We start from the raw sequence: 24,198 nt of genomic DNA, 5'->3' as shown, positions 1-24,198 counted from the left end.
TTTGCATCTGGAGAGAATCTTCCATTGGCATAATTTGAATCAAGATCACAGGAGGGATGGCATGAGTAATTGTTTAAACTTTCTCCTCCAGTTGTGTCTCCCCCATCTCCTCCTCCAACTGCAATTGGAGATGTCTGCAGTCAAAAAAGTCAAGATGGTGGCCATGATGATATGATTGAAGCTCCATCCCTGTTTTATGCATGACACCATCTCAAATGTTTTGAGCATATCTTGTAGACATACCTGACTGCAATATTTTTACTTTCTTAAACAGCATGCAAATGGCAGGAATCTGCTGTTTGCATTTTAAAAGTTCTTTCACCTGCCAAAAGGGCATGCCATTAGCACTGCACCTAAATGGGGCACCAGGGAGAGATCTTCCCCATCATGGTTACCAAAACTGGAATTCTCAGGGGCTGAATCTAGGATTGCTTGCATGCAAAACACATGCTTAGCCATGGAACGTCTCCCATTGCTAGTACGCCTCACCCTTCCTCCCCTGTCCTCCTTTCTGAATTTCAGAAATCTGCATTTCAAGGAAATGAATCTTCTACCTGTTTGGAGCTGCAGAAGAGTGCTATAAACCTTGGAAGGTACTGTCATAGACAGTCAACTAAGGTTTACTACTTGGACTATCAATCCTTTAGTTTGCAAGATCAACAGTTCCTACAAGCCCATGGAGATTTGTATATTTGGACATGTGGTACAAATACTTTCTGCAGCCTGGAAATTGCACAATATGGTTTGGCTTCAAATTAAACCCTCTCACACATTTGCTCTTAAATATTTTCATTATATAGTACTTCTTTGCTAAGTCACAACAAATACCAGCAGTTGCCTCTTTATCAGAACCCTTGGACTGTTTGCACTGAATCACTTTATCATCCAGGAAACTGACATTTTCATATTTGCTAGCCTGGAGCATCAGTAAAATTAAGACTGGCTGAGTACAGCTATAACTAATATCAATTTTCATTCTTGGATAACAGCTTGGAATTGCCTTCAGGAAAAGGAGGGTTCTGCTGCTTTGGATGAGAGAAAGAGAGAGGGAAACCAAATATATAATAATCAACTACTCTTTTGTCCTCAGGCTAAACATGTGGTTAATCACACAAAGAGCATTCAACAACTTTACAGGTTCTATCCCTGTTTGATTTAAGCTTTTAGGCAACTTAATAGTGTGAAAGACGGAAAAGGTTGTTGACTTGGCCCTGCTCAGCCTTCCAAGAAGGAAGTGCATTAAATGCAAGGGATAGATTAATGGAGAGGACCAGTGGGAGTACAGCACCTAAGAAAGCAGAATCCAGGGTGTGGAATGGAAGCCTCAATTAGTTGACCCACACCCTAATCTCCAGTTTAGTCGAGGAGGAGGAGAACAATGCCTGCCATATAAATATACTATCTACTTAATATAGAGGTACTGTGGATTTGGCAAGGCATAAGCACATTTATTGACTGCATGTCCCATGTTTCATCAGAAGTCCCAATACATTCAGCAAGACTTACTCTCAACTAAATGTGTACAGGACTGCTTGCAACAAATGAAAAATTAGGTCTTCCTAATTGGATTCTCCATTCTCCCCACCCCTGTGCCACCCCCAACTTTTTCAGGGACAAATGCTGCCAGATGTTGAGGTGGGGCAAGGAGGAAAATGAAATTTGGCAAATTAACGCTTGCTATTAATCACCAGCATCAACCCTTGTTTTTTATCGGTGAATACATTCCATCATCAGTGTCACCCATGTTTTTCGTAATAGCCCTGTTACATGTCTTCCAACATTCATATCATCTTGACACAGATTTAGCTCAGCTTTGCAAATAAAAAGCAAAACAATCACAGGCATAGTAGTTTAACTGAAGATCTGGAACATCATTTTGGGGAAAAAACTGAAATCAGAATGCCCTCCAAATATCTCCTTTTGCATTCACAAAGCTTCCTGTCCAATTGGAGGAGGAGGAGGAGGAGGAGGAGGAGGAGGAGGAGGAGGTTCTGAAGCAAAGACTTGCCATTAGTTCATACAAAAGTTCTATTGGGATAATACAGGTCATCCTGGGAGCCATTTGTTTGATATATTCTTATTTTTACTCTCAGTCTTCTTTGTCTTGAGCCTGTTGGTGGTTGTTTTTTTTTCCCATTCCGCTATTATTTGCATTTTCTATCTTCAGTCACAACATCTCCAAAATAAATCTCCTGTAAATTCAGAACCCTATGAAGTTCCATTTCTCAGTCTTCCCATCCTGGGGGCCTAGTTTGCCTTCTGGTAAATGGGTGTCTTAAGAGTCATTCTGTAAATGTGAGTGAATCCAGCTCATGCTGCAAAATTCCAAAATGTGCACCCGGCCCAGATAGATTGCCTATCCCCATCTTAAATCTTGCTGTATCTCTAGCTTCATCTCTAGGAGATACAAAAATGAGGAAACCAGCACTAAACCACTCCCACACTCCCATGTTCTTTACATACGTTTCAGGCTATTTAACGACATGAAATTGTGGCTCTGCAGATGACTGTTCCTGAACTTTGGCTGTGCCAGCTGAAGCTAGAGTTGGAGTCCAATATGTTCACCATATATTTAAGTCACAATTTTATGCACACACAGTAGGAAGAAGACTTGTTAAACTCAACAGGCCTTATTTCTGGGTAAACATCCCTAAGACTGCTGCTACGGAAGGTACAAACAGAGCCCTTCCCACAGCAAGAACATGCCCTGGCAACCTCTTTTTTCTGCTATGTCCTTTTGACATTTCTTTCATCTCATTTCCAACCCATACCTGAGGCAACTTGAAATTCACCTTAGCTCCTGCACTGAAGTAGTGTTTTCCCCTTTAAGCAAGCAACAAGCCATAGCAATTTTGCTACGGTTGCAATCTGTTGCACTTCACCGACCATTCATTTAGTGTTGCAATTTGGTCACCACTAGAAGATGGAATCCATCCTGCATTAACTGCCACTTTAGCCTGATGCAGGCATGCCCCTCCTCTGGCCCCTGGGCACTGTCTTTCAAGGTCATTCAGCGTGGGCAGAGGTTCTTTTCCCTGAGACTTCCTAGGTCTCTAACTGACTTCCTGGCTCAGAAAGCCAGATCAACCTGAACAACAGCTGATCCTCAGTGGCAGCAGAGGGCAGGGCTGCCTTCTGAAGCAGGAGAAAGCTTCTTGTCTGCTTCTTCATGAATTTAACCCTCTTCTGGAGTACCACCAAACCTTGTCCAAAAGAGCCTGATGATGAGCAGATATCAATGGATAATGGGGCTCCCTTTGAAGGCACCCACACAAAACACTTGTGCCAAACCAGAGTAGTAAAAGATGGCTAAATCTAATGGTCTAGCCACATGTCAAAACTTTTCTCCTTGCCTAACTCTGGCCCATGTTAAGGAGAGCGATTGGTAGATGTTTTCCTGCCAGCTGATGATGTTTTAAGGGAAGGGAAGGAAATAAAGGTGGGAGAATCTACTGATTCTTGTCGTTAATAAGTCCTGCAAACAGGGACAGAACCATTTGTTGGCAGGATAGGGATTTACAGTGGGGAAGAAAATTTTATGCTGGAATAATTTGCTGCTAACTCAAGGTCTAGCAGATAGCACTTTTCCTTGGCCATGAAAACAGACTAAATTATCATTTTAAAGGCAACTTCAAAAAAAAAAAAACTTCAACAGTGGGATTTAAATTAGTACATTCTGTATCATTCTGAATATTTTTCTTTTCATGAACAAATACGAAATCTAAATCCAGCTTTACTTCTAAGGTTCGTATTAGTGACTCAGTTGAAACAACTGATTTCTTTAAGAGCTGTCTTCCCCAGTTGCTGGGCGGGGTTGTCTTAGGATAGGTTTCTGCCAGCTGTTTTTACCAGCATATTCTCAGGATTGCTTGTGTATTCAAAATTCATGCCAGGTGGTGTCACATCCAGGATTTAAACATGGTATTAAATAAGGCATTAACTAACATGTAATTCTACCCATGAAATCTTGCTGAGGGCAAAGAGAACTCAATGTACAGCATATATTTAGACTGTTATTGTCGTCGTCATCACCATCATCATCATCACCATCATTATCCCAAGTTTTAGTCCCTGGAATCTATCATTTGGAAGAACCAAGCAATGAGGCCCTGGAAAAAGATTGACTGTATTCATATAACATGATTCACTTGGTCATTGAATTGACCCATTTTCTCCCTTCTGACAATATACTGAGGCATAAAGTAACCAGATAAGCTAACCCACAAAATACCTAGCCAAGCTTAGTACATTGCACAAGTGAAGATGCTTGGCCTTTACTAATGTGGTTGAGTATGCTATGCAAATTTACCAGTAACTGAAGTACTTGAAGAAACGATATAGCCACATAGTCTGTTGGCCATCCATGTGCTCATGTGAATATTAACAAAATGATTTACATAAAGATACAGTTTATTTGTTTTAATCTATTTCACATTCTTTGCTTTATTTATCATTAATCATCTTGAGCACACAGTTGAGAAGTAAGGCAGGATATAATACAAATAAACAAATATTAAATCATAGTGCAGGGAATTTCCCCAGAATTGTATTTTTAGTCTGCTGACTTTCACTCTAATTTTTTTTATTTTGACAAGGTGGATTTCAGTTCCTTTATTGAAGACTTTCATCATTTACAGTGCTTTAAAAATTATTTTTATTGCTGTATTAATATTATTATTTTGTTACACTTGCTGCCTAGGAATGTCCCTGCTCTTAAAAGCAGCCTAGGGATAATTTATAAGAATGAAAAGCACGGGGTATATATACTCCACTGTGCCATGACTTGTGACCTGGCTGGAATATGTCCTCTTATGCAAGAAAACTTCCCACCTTGATTTATTGCAAAGCAGACTTTCTCATTGGGACTGGATGTTTTCCAAACGAAGTGTAGTGCAGAAAGATACAGGGACGGTGGTCCTGATTCTTAACAGTAAACTGTAATGTATTTTGCTTGACAGTGACATAGCTACTGCTATTCAAACATTTTAAACAATTCTTTTTAAGCAATTCTTATTATACTTTATATAAAAGCACAGCTACTGACAAAAAAAAAAGTGAGTTTGAGTACTGATGTGGGCTAAGACATGTTCCTCGTTGCATCAGTGGACAACAGTAGATCCAATGGCCTCAAGACATTACTGGAAGGAAGACCTTGGATGAAATTTGCAACCTAGAAAAAGCAGTGTATTTTTCTCAATGAAAGACTTCAAACCAAGGCTGGACAACAATGTCCGGGGGGTGTTCTAGCTCTACATTTCTTAAACCGAGTGAAGGAAAATGGACTACGAAGATACTAGGTTCATGATTCTGTGGTCTTAGAAAGAAAAAAAAAAGGGGGGGAGAGATTTTAGCAATAAAAAGAACATTTTTAGACCCCAAACTTTGCTAGATTGTGCTAAGATAAAACCATCATGTAGATAAGCACATTTGCTGCTCTTTTGGCTTTCATGCCATGGGTCTCATCTCTAGTCCTGACCATTTCTCAACAATGATTACAGGTTGGTGGAATGAGAAAAAAAGTTTGTTTATTTCATTGTATTGATGTACAAATGATATACGTGTACTCCTCACCTTAATTCAGAGCTGGATTGAGCAAAGCAGCCTATCAAACCCAAATCAGAAAATAGCTTATTTTGGTTTTCTGTCTCTTTGAATCAGTTCTGAACTGGGTTACAAACACACCCTCACTGTATTTCCAATGATATTCAATGATATTTTCATCATTATCTAAAGGCCTTCCCTAACAACTACATGAGGTCCCATCATGCTTACAGCTGGCATATATTACAGATTCCTCCAAAGGTCATCCCAATTGTGTATAGGAGACATGGACAGCAATTCCACCCATATTCTGTAAGTGTCATCTCCTTGTGAGTAATTTAAAGCTGTAGTCAGACTGACTGGATGCATGAGAGGACAGAGCACCAATATTTTCAATGACTGCATAAATAAAGGGGAAAGTGGGCTGATGCACATTATTGTCTGAAATTGTGGACCACCATGAAGCTCCATATTCCTGACATCTGGCTGCAGCTTTATATTCTCATACATTGACCCAAGCAGCAAGGGAGCTAGATAGAAGGATAGGGAGAAGGGGGAGGAAAAATATAATTGACAGCTCTACTTTCTAATCATAGATAATGGATTTATGAAGGCTTTCTAACTGCAACTTATTGGGGGCAGGGATAGTGAAGTAAGAGATCAGAAGTCCATTTCATAGTTCAACATTTCTTGCTATTCTTGAGGGTACCATTCTGTGAAAACAAATTTGGCATAGTCTTTGAGACCTTTGGGGCATGGGGGGGGGGGGGCAGCATAGCATTAGATGCTGGTTTTGAAAGCACTGGATTTCCAGTCCTTTCCTTCTACTTCTGCCAGCACCTGCTTCACATCTATGATCTACCAGTATCCTATTGTATTTTCTGTGACTTTGATGCCAATTGCACAGAAAGCTAAAAAACCTTACACTGTACTTCCCTCTTTATAATGCCATAGCCTCTGCACCAAATTTGCAGGTTCGTTTCTAGGCAGTGTACAAGTTGAATATGTTACACCATCAAACAACAGCTGCTTATCCCAGGTTGTTGTTATTATTATTTCCAAAATGTACATCTATACTTTAGGGGGAGAAAGAGAAACAAATCATTCCACCCCAAGTAAAATCTAAAGGTTTTCCTTCTACTAAACCCACAGCATTGTATCTTTCTAAAGCATCGTAGGCTTTTGTAGGGAGGGGGAGGGATCTCTCAGAATCCAGGAGAAGAAACAGTGAAACTTCCAGATTGACTAACACCTTCCTAGTATGAAATCCATAAAATGTCCTACCCAGTTCCAAACTTGCTCAATTCTCATGAGATCACAGACTCTGAATTTCAAGACAAGTCATGGTGTTAACAGTGTGTGGGAGCCATCTCTTCTGAGTAGGAGGTTAAAGGAGTTGACATCCTGTTCAGCTACATTTTCAAAGCTTGAGCTAAACAGGAGAACCAGATCAAAGGGAACCAGGTGTGTCAGGAATTAATTTGCCAGCACAGGGAAAGACAAAGTGGCTTCACAAGGAAAGATCAGCCTCCCTAGATAAGAAAGTCAGCAAGCATAGTTCATAGTGGGCCTGCCCATGTCTTATCCTATTATTATTATTATTATTATTCCCATGTCTTATCCTATTATTATTATTATTATTATTATTATTATTATTATTATTATCTTATTATTATTATTCTATTGCCATAGAAGCAAGTGAGATTAATTTATTTCTTATCCCTCATTCCAGCAGCAGTTCCTGGCAAAACAAAGATTTGAATACAAGCTTCCAGGTTCAGCTCTCTGGTTCAGTTGACATCTCACCAAATTACGTTTCAAGAAATTTCTGTCTGCTTTAGTTTGATGTTTGAATTAATAAGCCATACAATGACATCTGCAGACACACCAGAATTCAGAACAGTGTTTATTTGTAAACCACTATGGGGACTAAGTATGGTTGGAATGATCCTGATTTGCAAGACAATTTTTATAGCAGTTGATTGTTCCAACGGTTCTATATGCTAAACTATCTAGTTGGGCATATAATTCAAACTTGGTTTCAGGTGGCAAACTACAGAACTTACAAATACACCATGAGTTACTGCAGTGTCTGAGGTGAAGATGGCTCTTATAACCTGTTGCACTACAGATTATTCATTTTTATAATTTATCTCTTGCTGTAGCTGATCATTATCAACTATCTCTGGGCTCCACTGAAAAGCAAAAGGTAACAAATTAAGAGGCAACTTACTGGAAGGATAATGGGGAAGGTATGAACTGATTGTAACCTATTTATACAACATTTCTAATAATTTTATACTACATTTCTGCCTTGGTTTCCTCCAAAGAATATAGGGAATTAACATTGATGAGAATTTTGTGAGTAATACTAGCCTTTCCACATAGAACTGCCCCATTTACATTCACAGATTTAAAAATAATAATAATTAGGGTAGCACCTTAAAAATTATTCATCTGGGTTTTAACTTCAGTTAAGTTTTAACCCAGCAGGGTGTTGTCTCCTATTCTAATTAAGAATCTAGTGAACAGATGCTCTGATACTGTTGGTGAATACATATCCTACTGAGTCCTGATACACATATCCTGTCCTGCAGTTATTGAGGTACTGGGAGTTTAATTCCAAAAACTGTGAACAGCAATATCCCAAAAGGGGCATTCCTAATGTTGCTTTCAATAGCAATGTGTATAAGCCACAGCAGTAAAACAAAGACAGCATATCCTGACCAAATAACTGATTTGGACAAGCCTGCAGAATGTAAGAACCAAAAAGGTCTGAATGCAACCTACGAGACTTGAGTTCTAGTTCACCAAGTGTTGGGGGAAATAGGGGAATTGAGAATATTATGAAAAGTTAACCAATTTTTTTTTTCCTGAGAAAAGCTTCAGATCAAAAAATCTCCCAGCTCCTTTCCTTCCTCCCATTTTTCTTTTCCACTATTTAGTAGCTGACAATACCCAGTTTCATTTTTTGAAAGTCCCATGGAAATGATACTACATCACAATGCATCTCCTCTTGAGAAAAGCACCACTGATGCTGTCCACAGTCACAGTTACATATTTTATTAACCTCTGAAATCCATTTAAATCTTCCCCTAGCTTTTCAGGGATGATGATACTCTGAGAGGACAAAATTTATGGCTAATTTTAGGAAGGAAATGGTTTTATGTTCGAGGCGACCAACAGAAACATCCAGTTCAGTTTACACAGCAACTGCATGGACTGTCCTTACTCGCCAACACCAACTAGGCAATCTGATTAACTAGATGGAATGAATGTTTGGTGTGACTAGTAGAGACTTTCAAGTTTGTGAGTCCCCACTTCTTCTTAGGTGGAATTACACATTGTGTAGGGATGCTTTAGAAGTCCCAAAAGGTTCTGGACATTAACTTGCAGATTTAATACCTTCCTCCTCTGTAGCATAAAAATGTTTTTCATATGGAAAAGGTGATTCTATTAAAGTAGGGGCTTAAGCTGAGATCTCATAGATCATTTCTAGCAATGGCTGGGAATCTTGGGAATTGTGATCCCAGCACAATTGGAAGGCAATGACTTGGGAGAAAGTTGTATTAGGGTTTTGGAGGAACAGCATCAGAATCAGCTCATTTTTTCAGTCTATGTATTAAAAAGAGGAAGAAATTCTAGCTCAGTGGTAGAGTGCATCTTCTGTATATAGAGGTTTCCAGATTCAGTTCAGGGTATCTTCAGTTCGGGGAGGGGGGGGGGGACCCACATGAATCCTCAGACAACTGCTATCAAGTAAGTGTTGTTAATACTGGGGTTCCCAGATCAAAATGTCTGATCCATTATAAGGCCACCTCTTATGTTTTTAAAGCTTCACTCGTTGATTTCTGCATGGAAATAATATTTTCTGTGTTAATATCTATTGTCACTACTTTTGTCTCCAGTCAGCTTAATTAATTGTTTCTGGTCAAATGACCCCCAAAACCCCTTTTCCCTTCATGCACAAGCAAAGCACAACGTGGGAGAGCTGGGGGCCTCAAGTTCTCTCAGTCAGGGCAAGGGAAGCTCTGGGGCTTGCCACTTTTTTCCTCTTCCTGTTCTCTAAAGTAATAAATAAAAACATCTGTAAAGGCACAATCATGGTCCTTGTAGAAAGAGTTTGAGGAGGTAAACCCATGTATTTATGCCATTTCTACCGCTCAGTGTGTGGAAACTGGAACAAAGATATAGATATGACATTCCTAGAGAGGCTCCATGTTCTCGTTTTGAGCTCAGAATTGGCAAAGCTAGTTACCTCTATAGGAGTTTGTACTGTTTGTTACTTTGGTCCCTAACAAGACTGGATCTCTTTGGGGTAAACATAAAGCCCGCAGGGTTCACTGACTGGCTAAACTGATCCTGTTTTCCAGTTTGCACAACACATTAACCAGATTTAAGTTATACTTGTGCAAACAGGAGTATTATCAACTTTTTTATAAGTAATCAACTACTGAATTTCATAGGGATGTAAGGCAAGACACCTCCCCCCCCCCCCCCAATATCTATGTCTGCTCTTATCCATGTCATTGTGATAGGGATATGAACATTGGTTAGGGAACGTAATAACATACAATTGAGTTGACAGTGCTGGGCAAACAACATTACACTAATCCAATGTATCACTCATATAGGCACTTGTCCAAGCTCTCTTTTAATATTAAAAGATGGATACATAACTCTGTGGTAACCATAAATGGGTAAATGTATGCGGGCTGGCATAATCTATTCGGTACAATGACAGTGTCAGCCATAGATATGAATGGCTAGAGAGGTTCCATATCTGTAAAAATCTTATCTAAAGGTAATTCTGGTTCAGTCGCCATAACATAAGTGACAACAATCTGTCTATTACAATGCTGCCTTATTAAAGAAATTGGACATGGTATCCTTGGGGCAATTGATTTTAATCTCCTTGTTGATATAGATTTCTTTCTTGCTGACAAGACTGGTTTGAAGGAGTGCCATAAAGCCAGAGGCTGTTGACCTTCTTAGAGAGTAGAGCAAAAACGTTTGGACTATTAGTATTAGAGAGAGGATGCTCACTCACTTGGGCACACAAACTGGAGAACATGTAGCTATGAATTGTTCCTAGATCCTAGTAAATGTAAGCCTCAGGACAATTACACAGGATGTGGAAATCAAAATTTGATTAATCAGAGGAGGCAAGCTTTTGCATGGTGAACTAGTTGGAGTTTTTTCTGTGGATTAATATGCTAAATTTTGCTTTTAAATTCAGTCACATTCTCTTAGCTGAAGCTGAAAATGTGCTACAGTTTCACATGTAACCTTGCTTCTTGCATATGATTACATTTTCCCCCATCCCCCCTTTCTTTGGCTAGATTCCAAATTTACCAGGCAGGTACATGCACCCCACACACAAATGAGCCATATATGTATATATCAGGGTGCATGCTGTTACATGATTAACCTTTGAAGTTTGATCTTTAAAATGTCATCACTCTACAGGGAAGTTGGATAGAAGCAAGTGGGAGTGCTGAAAAGCCAGGTCTTGTCAGAGCTGGGCATCCTTCCCCCCCACCCCCCACCCCCACCCCCCACCCTCGTCCCACAGAAGCACACAACACAATCCAAATTATATCTTTAGAAATAAATAATGGCAGTCTGCCTAAACAGAGTTATCCTGATGCAATGTTTTGGGTTTCACACAGTTTGGAGCATTTCAGCACAGGCTGCTATCAGTAATCGCAAAGAAGGAAGCACCACTGAGTTCCGCAGGATCTCTGAAATCCCATCCTGTAACCTGAAGATACATTTCTTTTTGATCTTCTAGTAGCATTTTTATTTTTCCCCCATGGTCACAAAAGACTAGTTATTTTTACATCCTTCTTATCTTCTTCAAAATCCATTTCACTGGAAATGTCAGACAGTAAATCTCAATTTCTCTCTCTCTCTCTCTCTCTCTCTCTCTCTCACACACACACACACACACACACACACACACACACTTGATAATTCAGATATGGCCCTAATATAATATGCATTACCTAAGAAGAAGCCCTTGGAATCATTGCAAGAAATGCACACACAGCTTTGACCATATCCTACCTGCTGCTACTCCTAAATGCAAGTAAGGGTCTCTTAAGCATCTCAAGATGAAGGTCATTGTTTAGGCATTGTGGAGGTACATCTGAAGCATATCTATTGTCAAGATCTTTATAAAAGTGGCATGCTATTACTAATAATATTTGTATAGCCTGCATCTTCTAAGCACCTCAGAAGAACCTCTAAGATAGAGAGGAGGTCATTCCATTTGACCTTCACATCGTATTTTACAGCTGAAAAAAAGAAAAGATGGGGCCAATAGCTTCATGGCTGGGTTTCAGATCTAAAATTCTCTGACTCATAGCGATTATGACTATGTTATTGTTTGTGATGCTGTAAGATCAAATAAGAGAATTTTGTTCAGGCATATAAATCTCAGCAATAGAGTGCTGAAATGCTTACCTGAGAATAGCACTGGGGAAATTGAATTCCTCAGAGCTCTCAGCTCATAGCACTATGCAAATGCCAGAAGGGAGAAATACTTCCCTTCCTTCATCCTTTCCTCTATCAGTATGAAACAATGTGTACAGTAAGTAAGTAGAGATCATGAGGGAATTCTTAAACTTGCTAGAAGAATGAGAGCAATGGGACTCGTAAAATGCCTGATGCCATATTCAAGAGAGCAATGAAGTTTGATTAGACTCACAGGTGGGCTCAGAATAAGAAGAAATTCACTCTACGTCTGGGGGGAGAGAACCCCATTATTTTCTGAATTTATGAAAATTCATCCCGTAACTACATGTCACACATACTATTCTACTAGCTCTAAGTAACAAGTCAAGGGCCAAGCTTCCTCCTGATGAACAATTTATTTAGAAAGGAACAAAGCAACAGAGAAAGTCAGAATTAAACTCATAAACAAGGGGGAATAAGAAGTGTAGAGAATACAAAATGCATGTACTCGATGCAATGGGAAATATTCCATCTGTTTTGGAATGTCTCCTTTGCTGTGTCAATCTGTCATATAGCAAGCTCTATATATTTATGCAGACAGACCCTGACAAAGGTAATATTCCAAAAAGGGTTTGGCATTTTATATTGCATCCAATGAACACTTTCAACATCCTAATAGCCTGCCTGCCTGCCTGCCTGCCTGCCTTCCAAAAAGAATAAGATTTTTAATTATTGTATTTTATTTCCTAACAGTACAAGGAAACAGGGGATGCAAGACCCCAGTGCACAAAATAACACATGATAAGGCACCAAAAAAGAGCTAAAGATGCTTGACCTATTTATTTCTTGTTAGTAAGGATTTTAGATTTATTCTGCCTACTTCCTCCCCCTCGCAACCTTTTTAGACTGTGGTTCTGATATAGCAGGTTTGTTTGTGCTTAGTTGTCACTTCAAATAATTGTACCAAATAGATCCAGTTTTTCTGGATGTGCTGCATTTTTTCCACATTTTGCAAACAGGTTTGTTTTATGAGATTTCAGCAGCTATGAAATCCCTGTAGGCCTTTTGCATGGGAAGAGAGTTCTTAGCCCATGAAAGCTACCAGGGGAACTTTGGGTTTGGCAAATGTGAGTTTTGCTCCTGCTTCTAGAGTTTATATATTCCTCTTTCTGCCAGCCACAGGAAGCCAGATACGTTTTCCCAGCTTCAAAAGCCCTGCGTGTCATTCTCCTAAATTAGTGGCCACATATAAAATACGTTTTAAAGTGTAACATAATTCTTATGATGCTAGGATTTTCCTTAATGGGCTTATAGAGAACCACAAAATTGCTTTTAGTTAATGTTTGATAAGTAGTTCTAAGTCAGACTGGCAAAGAAAAAAGCCTAGAAGTTAAAATAAAAACCAAATATATAAAGGCTAAGTGATATCAAGGCAGTTATTGAGTGTCTGGAAGACAAAGAAATTATAGAAGAGATTGAAGGCTAGATGAATGGAATGAATGAATGAATGAATGAATGAATGAATGAATGAATGAATGAATGAATATTGGCTAGTCTGGGAAATTATAAATAAGCAATTAAATAAACAATTTTCCAGTCTTGCCTATGGCTCAAGAACTTCCAAGTGGTTTCTCATCCAGCTATTGACCAGGGCCAACGTACTTAGCTTCTGAGATCAGCCAAGATCAGGAAGGTGGCTCTCCTTTTTAAAGAAAAATGTTTTAGTGAAACTCCAATTGAATGACCCACAATACCCTTTATGGAATATCACTCCGGAGCATTATGGAACATTTTGTTTCTTTCTTTGTTTATCAAATTTGTATAGCTGCCCATCTCACAGAAAAGCAACTCTGGGTGGCTTACAACAATTTAGATAGAGGTTATGGTTCTCACAATTTCAGATGGAAGAGCCATGATTTATTAATGTTAATAGTCATCTGACTGATAGCACTACAGATCTCATAACAGCTTAAGCACAAGCATATACTTAAAGTGTTGGCTTCTGATTTGGAGAAGCGGGAGGGGGGCTGAACAGCCTCAGTTCCCTTCAACCCTGTGGCTATTATTCACTGTTGCCTTCTTCTGCTGGATTTAATCCACACCATCACCCAGAGGAAATAGCATAGACATGAGTAGTAGGGGAGAGTAGATGAACCAGACCAAAAGCAAGGAGCACAGAATAGGATCAGGGAACTGTGGATATAACCCTTGGCAGAATGCTAAATTGTGATTTTGGCTATGTTTAGTAACACGCAAACCATAGTAGCAACACAGTGTCAGAGTTGACTAAAGGACAAGCTTATTGTGCCCAAACCACAGATCTGCTTATTACTCTTGTTAAAAGAACATTTCTTGCATGCCTAAAGCCAGGGATGGGAGCTCTTTCATAGGAAATATAATTATAAATTATAATAGCCTGTGAGATTTTTCACCTGTGTTCTGTTAAGTCTTACTCCAAATGCACCGTGGGCAGGGGGGAGAGACAAAGAACCAATGGGAGGGCAATTAACTCTTCAATGAAAGCCAATTCACACAATCACATGGAGGGAAAAATGTGTACAATGATCTGGATGTGTCATCCTGGAATTAACCAAATGTGCTAGTCAAAATTAACAGCATATCCCAAAAGTATGACAGAAGAAGAGGAAGAGGCCTTTGTCAAACAGAGGAAAGTGTTACAATAGGCCAGGGCAATTCAGAATGCCTTTCAAAAACATGCCTTGTCTAGGGAAATAAGGAGGTGTAAGCTTAATGCACAGTATTCTATTTGTTTATATTTATTTAAAATATTTAAAATATTTATTTTAAATATTTATAGCCCATAAATAACTTATGGTGGATTACAATCCATAAACCATAAATCCCAGGTTTGAGTAACCTCAGAGCTTGGATAATATAGAGCAGTGTTGTCCAAACTTGGCCACTTTAAGATGAGTGGACTTCAACTCCCAGAATTCCCCAGCCAGCATGCTGGCTGGGGAATTCTGGGAGTTGAAGTCCACTCATCTTAAAGTGGCCAAGTTTGGACAACACTGATATAGAGAAAAAGTATATTTACAGAATACTTACAAAAGAGGGCATTGTCATTCAGGGCCCAAACTAGCCATTGCACTTCCCTGCCCTGCCTGCTGGTTGCCCCCTTCCTCAACCTTTCAAATACTTAGCAAAGTAGTACTGAGGGGTCTCTTCACAGTTCTGGGGGCCATCTTGTTCCTCAGTCCCTTGTCAAGAGAAAGAACCTCAGAGGAAGCTACTTTATCCACCCCAACTCCCATGAGGATTGACTTCTCATTTTTCAGTTCAGTCAAAGTGAATAAACGCTGCTGTTTATTTGCAGCGTTTAGAGGGCATTTGCAGATTAATGAAGTTCTCATTTTGCACAGCAGGATATTGTATTGGAGTTTAGTGAATGCATCTCTTAAGAACTGGGAGTTAAATAATGCTTTAGAAATTAACTCAAGCAAATACCCAGTCTGAAGAATTACATCTGAAACGTAAGTCTCTTAAAAGGCTGCCTAGAAGCAATGATAAATATGTCATCATTTCATACCTGAATCTTTTTCATATTCAGAGTATTCACAAGTAATTTGCATTCAAATGGGGTATTAAAAAGTCTCCCTTGAGTCAGTATCAATTTCTTGATTCCATCGGCACATTGGTCTAGTTTCCTGGCAACAACATATAATGGTTTCTCATTGTCAACTTCCATGATCCTTTTCCAATTTCCCAGTCTAGCATACAGCCCTGGCATTTCCCATCAAATTATTATCCCATTCTAACCCTGCTTAGCTTTCTGAGAATACTCCAAGGTCACCCAGTTGGCTTCATGCCTAAGGTGAGACTAGAACACACAGTCTTCTGGTTTCTAGCCTGGTGTGATGGACTGGAATGGAGGAAGGGGGGTGAAAACGGTGCTCTCGTCTCCAGAGCAACGCTCTGGAGATAAGCGGAGAAAGCTGGCGCATCCCTAAACATTCCAGAAGATAGTAGAGACTTGTCCCTGGGAACTACTGGTCAGTCTGAGAAGATTCTGTAAATAAGCGCTAGCTAATAAACCTTGCTGATTGAACCTGCACAGTCTCCAGGAGTTCCTTGGGCTAGGCCTGACACCTGGTGCCTTAAACCACTATACCAAACTGCAATATTTGAATAGTAAAACAGGATAAATTCTTCTGAAAGCAACTGATTTAAGTTAACTTTCAATGAAACATCATCACTTATCATTTCAAGTAGGACCTGAAAATTTCAGTGAATATGCAAAGAATTAAAGCACAAATATATTCTGCTCAAGCTTACAACAAAAATTACATTGAGCTTAAGGCAGTATTCCATGGCCAATAATGCTGGCAGTCCAGGAGTTACTAGTTATGATGGCAGAGAACTAACAGCCCTTCAGCTCAATCAGCTGCTCATCCTGAACTCCCCCTGAGCTACATGGAGTCACAGTAAGACCTTGTAACTGTTTATTGCTTTTGTTCATTTATTAGATTTTTATTCTCCCTTTTTGTACAGGAGCTCAAGGTGATGTATATATAGTGCTCCCTTCTCTTATTTTTTCCCCCACAACAATAATCTTGTGAGGTAGGTTGGGCTGTGAGAGAATAACTGGTCCAACTGAGTTTCTATGGTTGAGAATGGACTAGAACTTGGATTGCCCCACTCCTAGTCCAACATCTTAACCATTACACCATGCTGGCTCTTTCAAATCACAAGACTATAGTATAGTGTTGTCCAAACTTGGCCACTTTAAGTTGAGTGGACTTCAACTCCCAGAATTCCCCAGCCAGCATGGCTGGCTGGGGAATTCTGGGAGTTGAAGTCCACTCATCTTAAAGTGGCCAAGTTTGGACAACACTGCTATAGTACATTGTGATAAATGCATTTATCATATGTGTTTTTAGTCCTGATGCTTCTTAGATATAGTTTATGGTCAAATGTAACACCACAAAATGTTGATACTTTGATTATGTGCCATCAAGTCAGGGTCAATTCTTAGTGACTACATAGATAAATTTTCTCAGTGACAATCTGTCCCTGACTGGGTCTTTCAGATCTCCCAATGGTGCACCAATCAACACTGTAACTGAGTCCATCCACCTTGCTGCTTGTCATCCTCTTCTTCTCTTTTCTTCAACCTTTCCCAGCATTACAGCTTTCTCCAGGATGCTAGGAGAGAAAGTAAGACAACTCTGCCAGTTCACATGGGGCTTGAGGAGCGGTAACCAATCCTGGGGGTGGTTAGCACCCTGAAGACGCTCCCAGAGGTTGATAATTTATTTATACTATCTATCCCTTGGATTATATTATTTATTTCTGATTACTGTTCTTATTGTATTTTAATTGGTTTTTATTTTTATTTTATTGTAAACCACCCAGAGTTGCTCGCTCGGTGAGATGGGTGGTGACTAAATTTGAAATATAAATAAACTTGAACCTAATCTTAAAATAAAAAATGAGATGAAATGAGATGAAATGAAATGAGATTATGCATTTTTTAAAAAAGATCTGGTACCTTCATTATATCTAATCACTCAGTGGGACCAGGGATGATACATTGTGTCACCCCTGGTGACCAGACATGTATTTAGTGTTTTGATGTTCAAATGACAAAGCCAAGCTATTTTCAAATTTTGCAATAACATCCAGTAGTCTGCAGCCAACTTCAAGTATGATTTTGGAGACCCTTCTTCCTCACATACATCACATCATATAACCAATATTAAGGATTATGAATTTTCTTTAATTCTGAAATTAAAGTTTCCACATAACTGAAAGTTCTCTAATGTCTATGCACTCAAGATTTGCAACTGTTTTTTCAAACTCATTCTTTTATTTTACACACACACACACACACATACATATATACATATATTCTCAATATCATTCTAATGGACCAACATGACTGAAAACATAAATGAATGTGCTGGCTGAAAATAATGAATTATTATCTCCAAAATAATTTTTCTTGCATGTTCACATTCAGTAATCTGAATGCATTTTAATACATGGTAGCCTGTGGCAATTTATTTTAGTTCCTTTAAAAATAAATGTATAGATCGATGACATTTCATATAACATTTGTAAAGAACTAGACTGTTACTCATATACATTTTGGCTCTGTAAATCTAACAAAGGTACTGGCTCTCTTCATTCCTGGAATCAATGGCCTACATCACGATGGTATTTTGTCCTTCCTACAAATGTTCTGCATGTCATAAGGGAAACACAAATTTATCACTTAACTACACTTTCTACTTTAACTGCATAAATGCACACTCTATCTTGGAGAAGGGCCAAGGCAACAACTGGTTGAGCAAAATTGTGCACATACTTCCATAATATTGCTCAAACTATCATATTTTGGACATACTATGCAAAGACCCAGCTCCCTTGAGAAGTCCATAATGCTGGTAAAAGTGGAAAGAAAGAGAAGAAGAGGATGACCTGCAACAAGATGATAAACTTGATTACAATAGCAATAAAATCACCATTGAGTGAGCTAAAGGACCAGGCTGGGGACAAACCAGCCTGGAGAAAGTCTATGTGGTTACCAAGAGTTGTCTCTAAATTGACAGCACAATCTTTGATCACATGATTGTGACGGTCATGTTGCCTTTTTTTGACACACAAACCTCTCCAGATGCTCCTGATTTCACCTGCCTCAGATGCATTGCAGAGTACCTCAATGTTGCAAATTATATCATTGCTCTGTCTTGTCAAATTAAAGCACTGGCACCTTGTACAGATCTATCCAGTTGCAGAATGTAACTAGGGTAATCAGCTTCCACTTGACCAATTCATCAGAAATACTGTATGCAACAAAATACTGCAGTTGAAGCCCAGAAGAGAATAACATCAGCAAACCTCAAGTATTAAGTGTGGGGAAATTATTAGGCCTCCTACAACTAAACAGGAACAATTGATTATAATCATCTTCCTCATAACTGAGATCATGTAAACCCTGCTTTGTCAGTTTATTAGTGTGGCTACTGCTGAATTCTATTAGTGTGTTTAGGGGGTAAGATTTTGTTTTATGTTTTTACTGTTCGGGATTTTTCCATGTCTTTAAATGGGAGGCTACATATTAATTTTATCATGATTGAAAGTGGCTCTTGGAGCTAAATTAAAGAATTCTAACAAACAAACAAAAAGTCTGAACAAGGCTTGAAGTGTTCTAAAGATGGAGTGGTGAACCACAGAAATGCTGTTTAGACAATTCTGCTACATCAGAGGCTCTCATTTGGTTGAGTTCTGTACTAAACTTTGTTTGGAATATTAGCTCAGCCTGCTGTGCTAACAGAAGTTTTTTTTTTTTTCTTTTTAACAAATTAAATATTACATGGAAAATATCCTGTCAGTTTAACCTACTTGGCACACAATGTTATAAAATCTGTTTTTAAGTTCTTGAATAACCACTATACTCTCCTACTCTATGTACAGCCCTAAATGTTTAGGGTGGGCATCCTCAGAACCACCCCTCCAAGGACCCTACAGTCTATCTGAGCAGCTGACAGCCTTTATCCACACAGCTGGATAGCTGACTGTTTTATTCACACAACTGGACGCTGAATGCTTTGCTGAGAATTGTGTATCAAGCCAATTAAATAGGCATGGTGTGAATTCCAAGAGCAGATCATTTTGAATTGGTTATATTAGATTTGAAATTACAGTTGCCTAGATAGAATCATAGAACCATAGATTAGAAGAAGTTGGAAGAAACTTTTGAAGGTGATACTTTCCAGCCTCTGCTCCATGCATGAATTCAAATTAAAGCATCCCTAACAGATGGTTGTGTTGGTCTTTGCACATCCAGCAAAGTGAAACCCCTACATCTTTGGTTAATTGGTTCCAGGGTCAAACTGTTCTTTTTGTTAGAAAGTTTTTTCCTCACCATACGTTGAAATGTGCCTTTTTGTCATCTAACAAACCATCATTCCATCTTCTGCATTCTAGAAAAAGAGAGAACAGGTTGATCTTCTTCTATGGGACATCCTTTTAGCTATTTGAACAATGCTGTTGTTTCTGTCCTGATTCTTCCTTTCTCAAGGCTAAATGCACTCTGCTCCGTTAATTATTCTTTGTAGAACTTTGTTTCCACTGAAGTTCTTCACACAGTTCCTGAAGCATCAGACACCAAGCAGTTGGCTTGGGCCAGACAACTCTGATTCAGAGAGGGGGCAATTCAATTCATTTTGTGAATCAAGATCAAATAGGAATCTGATTTGATTCAATCTGTTTAATCTATAGGCAATAATGAGAATGTATCCCTCCATTGCAGTTTTGACCAGGAAGTAAAACACTTTAGAAAACATTAACCCTGCCAAGTTTCACCGAGATGCCACAATAGGTATTTGAAATATTCCACCTCTTTTAAGATACAGATCACAAAAATGAGGGGAAAACTGTAGAGCTGCTTCCAAATTATCGAGCAAAGATCCTACTGAGAGGTTGTACTGAACCAAATCAGAAAAGTGTCCTATTCCAACTTAAAAATAAAAACTTCCAAAAGTTTTTTTTTTTAAGTATTTAAGCTCTTTCTTTTTTCTTGCTTTTTGGGGTACCATGTTAGGCATAACACTGAAGGCCCATTGACTTGCCCTTATGGAACAATCATGCAACAATAAACACAGTTATGGTAATATTGATTTTTATTTCATTTATTCATACATCACATTTATACAGCCACCCATTTCACACAACGTGACTCTGGGCAGCATACAATTAAAATAAAATAACAAGGGAATAAAAACAGGCATTATAAAAAGATAAAAAGTTATTAGAATAAAAACATCACAGATTTTTTTTAAAAAAAGATTTTAAAATATACAAACCCCACGGAGAGAACAGAATATCAATTAAAGTGGAGCCATCTAAGAATGTCTCCAGTTCCCAAAGACCCCCAGGCCTGATGACCCAACCAGGTCTTGAGGGACTTCCTAAATGACAGCAGGGAAAGGGTGAGCCTCACTTCAAGGGGGAGAATGTTCCACAAGGAGGGAGCCACAGCAGAGAAATTCCCCCTCCTGGGACCCACCAAATGCAAGTCCCTGGCTGATGGAATACGTAGCGTCCCTTCCTGGCTGGATCTAATGGGACGGGCTGATGTAATGTTTTATTTACAAATATACTCTTTATTACTCTTGCCTCTTCCTTCTGTTGGGTGTCTTTTTTCACTGAAAAACAAGATGTAAAGATGCCACATCCACAAGGGGGGGGGGGGAATCCATTTAGTTCACATTTGAATGGTGGGTCCCAGGAGGCGAGCCTTCTCTGCCATGGCTCCCTCCTTGTGGAACATTCTCCCCCCTGAAGTGAGGCTCGCCCCTTCCCTGTTTCACATTCTATCCAAAATCATAGAATTATGGAGTTGGAAGGGACGGTAAGGATCATCTAATCCAACTAATTACAAAGTTTTGAACAATATCCAAAGCAAATTTTGGCTATCATTCAATATTCTCAGTTCTCCAAAATTTGCAGCCCAGTTTAACAAATGGTAGGAAAAAAGATACAGAAATGGATGACGTTATCAAAGGGAACTCTAAAAAGATTAGGCAAAACTGCAACAAAACTGCATGTTTGGAGAAATGTACCCTAATTTTAATGCAAACTTTTTTTAAAAAAAAATGTTTATTGTGGCTTAAGCTTTTATTTATTTATTTATTTTAATATTTATGGATGAGTATACCAACCAGAAGATATAATAAAGTACAACCAGAAATACAGCAGTGCTAGTAAAATCAGAAAAAGATATATAGGATAATGAATAAGTGAGTAACATTTGTAGAAACTAAGAATATATTCATAAAAGGTTACTATAAAAGTAGTTCAATCCTTTAACATATTATTAAATTTAGTCATGTAGACCATCTATTGCTCCATCTTCTTGATTTTAGTACAGTATGTTATTTTGATACAATGATATTTATATAATATGCTTAAATTCTTAATTTTGTATTATTCAAGTGCCTTAGAGTATTAAATGTACATAAATGAATGGATATTCTGTAAATATTAATTACAATTTTGAATATTGATATTCTGGGCATTATAATTATTAGAGTTTTCTTCAAAATTAAATATAATGAATATGTAATAAAATGAAAAGGTAAGAGGTATTTGTTTTACAATAATAGTTTCAGTCTGCATGTTTGGAGAAATGTACACCAATTTTAATGCAAACTTAAAAAAAAAAATCCCAGGTTCAGTGAACTGAACTTGACCAATTCACAAAGAAATAAAGGGAGGGGGGGGAGAACTTGACCAATTCACAAAAGTGAAAAATGAACTGTTTATTTGGTGTACATTAGTTCTCAACATTAGGCCATAGTCTAATACATTTTTCCTATATTTGTGCCTTCCAGATGTTGGCTAGGAAATAGGAGTTGCCGTCCTGGAGCTAGAGTACATGTTGGAGAAGCTTGCCTTAACCAACATCAAGAAACCAAACAGAACTGAGCTAGGTCGTTTCGACTGCCAAGTTCTGTTTTTCTCTCTAGGAATAAATCTTCTGAGGACACTGGAGTGATGAAGACAAAACCTGTTCTCAGTCCTGACAGTCTGCAATTTCAGTGGGAAGGGAGACAGCAAAATGATAGGTCACAAAAAACACTTTCAGGCATTGCACCTTTAGGATATAAAAGAAATCCGCCACCATTTTTTGTGGGAATAAATTGTTCAGTTCATCTTTTTGTGTAAGAATTTATCAAAATCTGTACCCTTCTTCATAAGTCATCCACCCAGAAAAAACTTTAACATTTGGAATGTTGTAGAAAGCAAAACAGGGTTTGAATGCTTGGTTCTTAAAACTTTGTTAAATCTTTTTATATTCAACCATGTTGGTATTGCTAAACGTAGTTTCTCTTCTCTTTTTTACTTTTCATTTTTAATAACTACATGGCAGGCAGATAAAAAGCTTTTCCATGCTGCAGCCTTCAGCTGCTTGTCTCCTGTGCTGGAGATAAAGCCACTTCAGAAATTCCTTTCCAGATGTCAACTTCTTCCTCCACATTGGCCACAGGAATAGCCAGGTGTTCTGCCTGAAATGCAGTTAATGCAGCCTTGATTGGTGGATTCCCCCTTTCTTTTGCCCTCCCGCCCATGCCAGAAAAGCAAGTGCCAACTGGGGAGCCTGGTGAAAAAAAGGGCAAGTTTTACAGTTCTTTCAGTTACCTGGGCTAGAGAGGAAAGCTTGGAAGAACTTCTCCCAGTTAAGAGATACTGTAAAGAAACAGCATTTAATCCTACTGTTACTGAACCTGTAAAAAAAGAAAAGAAAAACAAGATAAAAACAAAATAAAACCCCCAAAGATACAGCCTTTCATCATGGTAGGCAGCCTAGTACAAAATGCTCATCAAAGGCAGAATGGGAATTGGGGGGATGGTGTGTGTGTGTGTGTCAGAACACACACCAGCCAATGGGAACACGTACATTTGCACAAGAGGGGATGAAGTACAGTTGGTGGACCAGACTGCTTACACTAGTGGAAAGGGGAAAACACTCCTTCTGATGCAGAGCAAAAAGACATGGATGGAGGTCACCTTCCCAGAAACCTAATGTCAGGCTGAGGATGACATCATCTGTTTCTGCTCTCTCAAAATAGTTCACCCTTATTCTGGGGTAAGCAGGAAGTGTAGCTCAGCCCATAATGTGGCCTTCTCTGTGATAAGAAACAATTGAATCTACTGAACTGGTCCACAGCAAGTGCACAAGAAATTATACTTTTTTTAAAAAAAAATAAGAATTATCAAAATTTCCACATTTCTTCATTAAAAGGATGGGTGGGGTAAAATCTTGATATCTGAAAAATCTAATGGAAGGAACAGCATCATGGAGATTTTGCATCCAACTCTACCTTAGAGAATGTCCTCTATGCTTTTTCCATGTTGTTGTTGGAAAGGGCGCTAAGCCTTCCCCACCCTCTACATCCAGTGCCAGCTCTCCTTGGCTTAGTGACATTGATAGGGCCATTTTCAATGGCATAAGAGAAAGATGCCCTCTTGCAAAGACACAAATTTGACATGGCGCCCAGGAGATAATTGACGCAAAATGACATATTCTGTCAAAGTCTTACAATGTCGCTAGCGGTCAGATCGACACAAACTGTCATATTCTGTCAAAGCTTCACAATATTGCTTATGGTCAAACCTAGCTATTTTGCCATTACGTTGCCAAGATCCTCTCTGGTTGCCAATATCAAT

Source organism: Python bivittatus, unplaced genomic scaffold (genome assembly GCF_059951505.1).
Source record: "Python bivittatus isolate LINGU-HERP-01145 unplaced genomic scaffold, Pbiv_v1 ctg000700_np1212, whole genome shotgun sequence".
In the NCBI taxonomy this organism is placed as follows: Eukaryota; Metazoa; Chordata; class Lepidosauria; order Squamata; family Pythonidae; genus Python; species Python bivittatus.
Note: the sequence above shows the minus strand (reverse complement) of the source record.